The sequence below is a fragment of the Empidonax traillii genome, unplaced genomic scaffold (genome assembly GCF_003031625.1).
Source record: "Empidonax traillii isolate 1590-97213 ecotype Southwest subspecies unplaced genomic scaffold, ASM303162v1 scaffold1152:size184241, whole genome shotgun sequence".
Lineage (NCBI taxonomy): Eukaryota > Metazoa > Chordata > Aves > Passeriformes > Tyrannidae > Empidonax > Empidonax traillii.
The window spans coordinates 118042-127945 of record NW_020956345.1 but is presented as its reverse complement, the minus strand read 5'-3'; positions in this window follow the sequence as shown (position 1 = coordinate 127945).

The window sequence follows — 9904 nt, the reverse complement described above, 5'->3', positions numbered from 1 at the left end:
CAGCCCCTTGCTGGGGCTGGTGTAGTGCCCCCCTGCTCCTGTCACCCCCAAACCCCCTTCCCCGCTGGAACTGCAGCCCCAGCAGTGCCCGTGTACCCCGATCCTGGGCTCCCACAGCACCGGGGGTTGCTCCTGCCCAGGCTGGGGTCCACCCTGATGCGTCACTTGTCCTTTCCCAGCACTCCCATGCTGAGTCACTCAGGGAGTGCTGGGAATACCCCCGGGTTTAGGAGCCCCAGGGCCATGTTTTGCAAGATTTTCAGTCCCTGTTGCTCACACGATGAGGTGTCCTGGCACCTCAGATTGTGATACCCTTTTTTTATGCAAAAATACTGCAAAAATGCCCTCTCCTCAGGTGCCCCTGCCCTGCCAAGCTCCTGCTGTCCCAGTGCCACCCTCACTTGTCCCCTGCCATGCAGGGGGCTGTGCCCACAGTATTTATATGAATATAAATGACATTAATACAACTGAGCCTCTCTGGGTGTCCCATCCTGGGTGTCCCCTGCTCCATCCACACCCAGACATCCTGCTGCAGCAGGAATATCACCTCAGAGCTCCAGCTCTGGCTCAGCCTCACCCTGATCCCGCAAAAAGGGGTTTTTCTCTGCAGGGAAAAACCCTCAGAGGTGTTTTTGCAGTTTGTTATATAACCAGTGAGGATTTCTGTGAGGGTTTGGGGGTGTGAGTGCTGCTACCCCACACCTGGCACTGTGCTGGGCAACCCATTCTCGTCTGAATCCAACCCTTCAGTGCTGGCATTTTACCTGCCATCATCTTTATATGGGCTTTTTCTCTGTCTTTTCATTTTCTAGAGCTCCTTATTGGTTTTTGTGGGTTTTTTTTTTTCCTCATCCTCCTCAGTGTTTAAATTAACTCAAAAGTCTTGGGATCCTGGATCAGTTTGTGTTTCTCACCTCCTACCTGAGTGATGCCTTTTGGCCCTTTTTGAACTGATCTTGGGAAAATATTTTGCAATATTCACAGGGGAACTTTATTCTCAGTCATCTGCATTTGGATCTACACTGACAAACTCCTGGCTTAAAAGCTGGATACTCATGGAGCAGGTTTTGCATGAACCCTTTTATCCCTAAACCTTCCTAGGGACAAAATCTGGTCACCCCATTTCAGGTAGGGGCTGATTCTCCCCTCATATCAATCTTCGGCCCTTTCTACCATCCCACAAAAGTCAACACCAAATTTTAGGTGCTCATCCTGATGTGAAACTTAATACAGATTAAATATAGTGATTTTTTTTTCAACGCTGGAAGAAATTAAAAATGTGCAAGGCTGTGGCATTAGTTTTTAGGAGCTGTGTGTGTAAAATATGCTGGTTTTAATATAAAATACTGTCTTTTTCCTAAGGATTTCGAATGTAACACAGTGAGGAAAATATAAGCATAAAAGCAGAGGAACATGTAACCAGAAGAGCTCAGGAGGTGACAAGGCTGCTGAAGCACTTTAAGTAAATAGAATTTTAGCCTCAGATCCAGCTGGATTTGGCCCTACATGGACAAACTCCTGGCTTTAAAGTTGGATGCTCAGGGAGCAGTTTTTGCATGAACCTTTCATCCCTACACCTTTCCTAGGGAATATATCTGGTCATCCCATTTCAGGTAGGGGCTGATTCTCGCCTCATGTCCATCTTCAGCCCTTTTTCCCATCTCAAAAAGTTCTGAGTGCTCATCCTGATGTGTAACTTCATACAAATGAAATTTAATTTTTTTTCTCAAAGCTGGAAAATTATACAAGTGTGTAGGGCAATGGCATTAATTTTCAGGAATTCTGAGTGAAAAGTATACTGGTTTGAATAAAAAATACTGCCCTTTTCCTAAGGATTTTGAATGTAACAGGGCAAGGAAATTATAAGTATAAAAGGTGGGGGTAGATTCAACCAGGAGAGCTCAGGAGGTGACAAGGCTGCTGAAGCTTTTTAAGCATAATGAATTTTAGCCTCAGATCCGGCTGGACTTGGCCTTACACTGATAAACTCCTGGCTTTAAAGTTGGATGCTCAGGGAGAAGTTTAAAAGACTTCCCACGTACCTTTTCATCCCTAAACCTTTCCTAGGGACAATATCTGGTCACCCCATTTCAGGTAGGGGCTGGTTCTCCCCTCACGTCTGTGTTCAACACTTTCTCCCATCCCACAAGGAATAACACAAAGTTTTGGATGCTCATCCTGATGTGCAACCTAATACAAATGAAATTTAATATTTTTTTTCTCAAACCTGGAACATTTTACAAGTGTGCAGGGCTGCGGCATTAACTTTTAGGAATTCTGAGTGGAAAATATGCTGGGTTTAGTACAAAATACTGTCCTTTTCCTAAGGATTTCGAATGCAACACAGTGAGGAAAATAAAAGTATAAATGAGGGGGCAGGGAGAGGCAACGAGGAGAGCTCAGGAGGTGACAAGGCTGCTGAAGCTTTTTAAACAAATATTTTAGCTATTACAACAATTTTAGTGACCCAGTAAAGGACTTTTGGGGGGTTCTTTTTCCTGCCTGGTGCCTGTGGGGCTGGAGCAGGGCTGAGGAGCTGTTTTGCATCCCGGCCCCCCCCCCCGGCTCATCCAACAGCAGAGGGTGCTCATGCACTGCCGTGCAAATCCTTCTTCTCCTTCAGCCATCTTAGGAGGAACGTTTTCCTTCCCTGCAGTCTCCATTTTATGTTTCTGACGCAGAAAATAAGCAGGTCAGCACAGGGAGGAGGGAGGATGGGGTGGGGGGGGAGTAGGGGTGGGATGCGGGATGTCCCGAGGCAGAGCTTGGCAGTGATTTTCTGGGAGCCAGGGCAGGATGTGGGGCTGGAGGTGGGGAGGAAGCAAGGGACTGGTACCCAGGGGGATGCAGGGTGAGAGGATGGAGGGCAGGGATGCCAGGACTGGGGAGGGGGGGGATGCAGATGCAGAGAGAGGTGGCATTTCAGATGAACTGCTGCTTGGAGCCCCCCTGACAGCCCCCAGGGCTGGGTGGTGCCCCCCTCCCTCCATCCCTCTCTCCCTCCATCCCTCCCTTCCACAGGATGCTCCAGCTGCATTAGTGCTTTTTTTAACCCCCCTCTCCACAGGAGGCTGAGCAGACCCCCCCAAACTGCCTGGAAGCAGGATGGAGCTCAGGTTTCAGCTCTTGTCCGGGTTTCCCAGCCGAGAGGGACTTTCCTGTTTTCATTGTTCGGGACACTGAAATCTGTCCTTGTTCTTTCTTTCCTTCCTGCCTGTGCATGTTTGGGGAGGGGAAGGTTGTTGCCCCTGGTCTGTCACCAACAAATCCTGGCAGCAGCACCTTTCCTAGCAGTGTGGAGAGTCCCAGGAGAGCTGCCAGCACGCAATATTGAGCAACTCTTGTCATCATTTCTATCTGGAGGAACTTTTTTTGTGTTATTCATCACTGCATCCTTCATGCTGTGCAGTGCTATGGGATGAGCAGGCATTTCCCAATCCAGGATATGAAGCAAGCCAGTGATCTGAACTGCTGGGGGCTTCTCTCACTTCATTGAACCAACCAAAAATTGATGCTGGGGGCTCAGAGCTAGACTGAGGGATCTCTGGTCCCTCCCTGGTCCCTGCATCTCTGTAGGCTTTTGCTCTGCACAGCAAGTCTCTCCCTTCTGTGAGAGGTCTGTGAACTTCCATAGGGCTCCTGGGATTGTCTGTGGGTTTTACAGGCTAAGGAGTGCAGTTTAAGGGCTTTTGGGGTGTTTTTTTGTGGCATCTCAAACCTGAGAACTGATCTGCTGGGCCCTCTCCCTTACAGGGGAACTAACTTCCAACCAGCTCCAAAACCTGCCTGAGGTGTGGATTAAATACTTCAAAAATTGGGCCAAGTCCCTCAGCAAAAGTTTTCCTGGGAAAGCTGACTTGTTTCCAGCCTGTTTAGATGAGTCTGCACAGGCAGCTCATCCATCAGTGTCAGGCAGGTGGGGGATATCCCTGCGGGATCAGTCCTTCTTACTCAGTTCTATTCCCTCCATGTAGTGAGTCCTGGTTACCCCTGTGTGTTTATCAAGTCCTAAGCCCAGTTTACTCCCAAATTCTTACATCCCTTTTGTTGCTTTACTTAAAAAAAAAAAAAAAAAAAAAAAAGAAAAAAGAAAAAAAAAAAAGTGCTTTGGCAGCTCAGTGGAGCTCTTTGATTTGTTTTGGTTTTTGCCCTCCCCAGAACCACACTCCGAGATGCTGCTCAGGAAGAAACCAAACATCACAAGAGCTACTGTGGTTCCTGGGGGTAGTTCAGATGAGTATCTTTTCCTTTAAATATTCTAAGCTGAAGCTGCCTTTGTCTGGGATCCTGTGCATGCCTGCATATACGAAAATAGGTCAGTGAGTCCGTGCTGGCCCCAGGCGCCAGCCCGGCTGCGGCGGAGGCACCACGGAGAAGCAGCACAGCCATAGGTCAGCTCGGAGCCAGGGATGCTCATCCTCCCTTGCCTTGTTACCGGGCAGCTTCCTGCTGCAGGGAATGCTGATGGGACAGTGCTGGGGGTGCAGCAACCCCGTGTTAAAGTGGGATATCCCGGCACAGTTGGGGTTCTGAGCTGCTTTGCCCCCCTTCCCATGGACAGGGGACAGGGGGGACAGACACACCCCCCGCTTATCCCAGCCCATGGAGAAGCTGATGGGCACCAAGCAGTGGGATGCCCCAGTCACCCCTCCTGTGGTGTGGAGAAAAGATGCAACGCTTTTCCATGTGTGAGTCCCAGGAATGCTGGTGGGACTGTTCATGCTCCTGGAGAAGGGATGATTCCAGCCTGATTCCACTGCAGCACAGAGGAGAAGCATTAACAAGGGGTGGGAAAGTGCAGGGGTTGTGATGTTGTTGGGCAGCTTTCTGTCATTCTTCCAGCCCCAAACCTGCAAACACATCTCCTGAAACACTTCCTCCTGTGCCACTCCATAAATCCTATTTATATATATTGATGTGTGGGTGGATATTGTGGAGATCATCTCTGCATTCATTTAAGGCAAGAGTTGTCTTTAATGAGGTTGCCTTGCTAAAGACTTCTGTGGATGGAAGACTTCTCCTATGAGGAAAGGCTAAGAGAATTGGAATTGTTCATCCTGGAGAAAAAAAGACTCCAGGGAGAGCTGAGAGCCCCTTCCAGGGCCTAAAGGGGCTCTCATAGACCTTGAGAGGGAATTTGGACAAGCGTCTGGAGGGACAGGACAAGAGAGAATGGCTTCAAACTGCCAGAGCTTGGGGTTAGATGGGATATTGGGAAGAAATTCCTCCCTGTGAGGGTGGTGAGGCCCTGGCACAGGTTGCCCAGAGAAGCTGTGGCTGCCCCATCCCTAGAAGTGTCCAAGGCCAGGTTGGATGGGGCTTGGAGCAACCTGGGCGAGTGGAAGGTGTCCCTGCCCATGGCAGGGGGTGGAAAGAAATTACCTTTAAGATCCCTTTCTACCCCAAGCCACTCCTGGATTTTAATTGACTACTCATCTAAGGATAGATCAGCATCTTCCCCTAGGAAGAACTTGCATTTATCACTGCTTTGTTCCTTGTGTGATTCCACCTCCACGCTCCCTGCAGAGTTTTCCCTGTCTGGTGTTGCACAAAAGATGACCAAACAGGCTCACACACACCAGATTTACCCTCAGAATCTGTGCTAGAGCTAAACATCAGCTACAGCAGTAAAAGTTCCTTTCTGGGGTGTGGGGAGGGGGAATAAACAGGAGAAAAGAACCGAAAGGGAAAGGGAAAACTCCCCAGTGGCCACCTGGGAATAGTACCACAGCAGGAGTCTCCCTCAACAAGCACTTTCTCCAGCGCAGCAAGGAGTCCCTCAGACACTTTTCCTACTCCTTGAACCTTCCAATTGTCAATCCTGAGGCTGGGAGTGTTGACTGGAGGCTGCTTTGATTAGGGGCAGGTGCTAACTGCCCATTAAGCTCAGCTCTGCCCAGCCCTGGGTGATGTTTAGTGGTTGTTTTAATGACCCTTGTCCCCTTTTGTTGTCCCAGGAGGTTCCCGGGGCGAGGTCACAGCAGAAAGAAAGGGCAGAAAAAGGGAGATCAGCATTCCCAGCAGTTGTAATTACCTCTTCTATTGTAATTGCTTCTAATTACCACACAGCACAACAGAGCTGTGCTCATTTAGGGAGATAAGGGAGAGGACTTAGGGATCTGCAGGTTAGGCCACTGTGTGGGCTCAGGTTTAGTCTTAGGTCTGGATTTGTCAGCTCTTGCAGGGAAAAGGACACTCGAAAACCTCTTTTCCCTGGTCTGTCTGCTACACACCCTGTCTGAGAGGGGGAACTTTTTTTCCGTAGTCTCCTTTTCTTCCTTATCCTGCTTCCTGGGAATGGTTTTTAGCATCCTTATGACCAGCCAGCGATAAATTAAAATTCTGTGTTTAATTTCTAGAAAAAAAAAAAAAAAACAAACATGCTATCAGTGTCTTTTACCTCCCTGGACAGCAATTCTTCCCCTAGGCCTGCTGAATTCCAGCTTTATTCCTTAAGTTTCTGGATAAACTGACCTCGTTCCTGTATGGGAGGCAGCCTTGTCATCTCACTTTGATTTAGGGAGAATCTACATAAGGAAAGTTTGGACTTGATGGATCTTTAAGATCCAAACAATGCTTTTCTTTATATATATATATATATATATGTTCTAGAAAATCTGCTCCATGTCCTTGTTCCCATTCGTAAATGTGGTTGCTTGGCTTCACACCCCCATCCTGCTTTTTTTAAAGGCTGGGGAAAAAAAAAAAAAAAAAAAAAAAAAAAAGAAAAAAAGTTAAGAGCTCCCTATTTGCCTTCCCAAAATACCCTGAGCAGGTCTCAGTTGTCCTGGTTTTTTAAGACAGGGAATTCTGGGTTGTCCCTATAGGAGAAATCTGTTGTTTTAAATGCATCTGGTAATACTCCAGTGGAAAAAGTGATTTTCTCCGGACACGTTTAATTCCAAGTGAATAAAATTTTGGCTGTGCAATGTCAGTAGGAAAATCTCATCTCAGTGAGGTAGGAATTGGGAGAGCAGAATCCCATGTCTGAATTGTGAACCAAAAAGGACAAGCTCCCTAAAGCCACGACCTCAAATGAGAAAGAGGGGAGTGGAAAGTAAATCTGATGCTGTTCCTAACGCTGGAACCTTTAAAAGGTTTGAAAATGCAGGAAGGATGGAATAGCTCAGAAATGTCTGTTCCTGTAATTTTTTTTTTCCTTTTATTGATCAGAGCCCTATTTTCACACTTCAGATGCACTCGGAGCTTCGAGGTCTCTCTCTGGAAAGGATGATGACTCTGCCCTTGCTGATGATTCTTGGGGAAGCATCTCCTGTGCCCAGGTGTGTGTAACTTGAGATTCTCTGTTCTCCTCCTCAACTCCTGGATAACCTTATGAGCTCATTCCTGGCCCTGAAAACATATACTAGATTTGATATCTTCTAAAGAAGGCAGGTTTAGATGGGATACTGGGGAGAAATTCCTTTCTGTGAGGGTGGGGAGGCCCTGGTACAGGTTACCCAGAAAAGCTGTGGATGCTCCATCCCTGGAAGTGTCCAAGGCCAGGTTGGACGGGGCTTAGAGCAACCTGGGCTGGTGGAAAGTGTCCCTGCCCGTGGCAGGGGGGTGGAACAAGTTGATCCTTAAGATCCCTTCAAATCCAAGTTCTGTGATTGGATCCAAATCCATTCTGTGATTCTTCTTCCTGAGAGCTGTCCCAAGGATGGGGTCTAAATGCAAAGCTGCTCTGAAGACAGAACCTGCCTGCTCAGAAGATAGTTCTGGTTGCTATAACAAGTTGGTAAGCAGCATGAGAGCAGTTGTTTCTCAGTAACTGCCTGTTTTCTGTCGTGTGGGAGCCCAAAAAGCAGAGTGTTTTGCTCAGTGAGCTGCTCCAGCCATGCCTGTGCTGCTGCAGGACCCCGTGGCACAGCCGTGCTCGGTGACTCTTGTCTCAGGAAGCATCTCTTGATCTCTGCTTAGACACATCTCTCTACCTCATCCTCCTGCTGATTTCTGTGCTTGTCACCGTGTTGGACTCTGCCTCAGGTCAGCAGGAGACAAGTGTTTGATAGCTCTGAAGCCTGGGGGGCTTCAGGCATCGTTTAATGCTTTCAGCATCTGATCTTACAAGTGAGAGCTGACGATGGCAAAGGGGAGATCTCTGCCTGCCAGTCCCCAGTGCCTGCACACCCCCTGCCCCTACTGGAGGGTCACAGAAGGGTTTGGGTTGGAAGGGATCTTTAAAGGCCTCTAGTCCAAGCCCCTACCATGGGCAGGGACACCTTCCACTAGCCCAGGTTGCTCCAACCTGGCCCTGGACACTTCCAGGGATCCAGGGGCAGCCACAGCTTCTCTGGGTAACCTGTGCCAGGGCCTGCCCACCCTCACAGGGAGGAATTTCTTCCCAATATCCCACCGAACCCTGCCCTGTGGCAGTGGGAAACCACTCCCCCTTGTCCTGTCCCTCCAGGCCCTTGTCTAAAACCCCTCTCCAGCTCTCCTGGAGCCCCTTTAGGCCCTGGAAGGGGCTCTCAGGTCTCCCCAGAGCCTTCTCTTCTCCAGGTGAACCCCCCCAGCTCTCCCAGCCTGGCTCCAGAGCAGAGGAGCTTCAACCCTTGGAGCATCTCCATGGCCTCCTCTGGACTCCCTCCAACAGCTCCATGTCCTTCTGATGCTGTGGCCCCCAGAACTGGATGCAGTGCTGCAGGTGGGTCCCACACACCTGCTGTCTCTGACACTAAAAAATAATCCTTATTTGTTGCTTGGTAGATTGTCCTGAGTATGATCCATCTCTTTGACTCAAAGCAGGACCCAATATGTGGGTGTCCTCGGGGTGATGGCTCTAGGATATCCTAGACACTCTGGAGCAGACATGCACAGAAGGAGAGAATTCATTTATCTACAAGGTGAGTCCTTGTCTGTGGGCAGCTCAGGGAAATGGTTGGTGCCCTCCAGGGTTTTTTTCCCAGCATGTGGGTGGCAAGGAAGTACCCCCAGAGGGTTTCCAGCACCTGGAAGTACCTGATGGCAAAGCTTTCAATACCTCTTGTATGCCCTGTTTTCCTGACCAGATTTTTTTTCCTGAGCAGATTTTCTCATGTCCAGCTCCAAGACACACAGTCCTGGGATCAGAAGTGATCCCAGAGATGGAGAGGTGTTTGCTGTGGCTCAGGAACAGGCGTTTTTTTTGGATCTCAGCAGCTCTGAACAAAGACAGTTTTGGTTCATTGCTGTGTCTGCAAAGCCTGGGTCTGCTTCCTAACGATGCTTTATTTGTGTGGTTGCAGTGGAAGCCTTTTCCTTTTAAAGCTGTGGCTGTGCTGGACTGCAGAGGGAAAGAATTATTGATGAAACAAGTGGATGTGATGCCTGGGAGGAAGGATACCTATTGTTTTGTCCTGTGGTAAAAGGCTGGAGGTGCTGAGTCAGTGTCCAGGGAGGAAGGAAAGCAGGAGGCAGGACACGGAGTGCAGATGCATCCGTCCCTTAGAGGATGAAAACTTGCTGAACAACTGACTGTGCCCGCCCCCCCCAGCTCTGCTCTGGCCTAATATTTATTTATATATATATTTATATTTATATTTATATTTATATTTATATTTATATTTATATTTATATTTACACTATCGCTTATATTTGTTGTTAAATTTATATTATATATCTGTGTCTTACCTAGTCTAATATTGTTATTCAGCTATAAACCCTCTCTTAACATACAGTCACCCCTCAGTATAACCCAGTGCCCTTGTGCCAGGCTGCACTGGAGCTGGGCAGTCACTTCTCAGGGTCTTTTCACTGCTCAAGCTGCTGGTCTTGAAAGAGCTGGAAAAAATAAATCCAAAGAAATCCACTTTTTTTTTCCTCACTGGGGAGACTGTTAAAGCTTGCAGACCTTCCCTGGGGTGTGTGTCCCATGCCAAAATAATGTAAAAAAAAGAGAGGGGGCAGAGCTTTTTTTCCA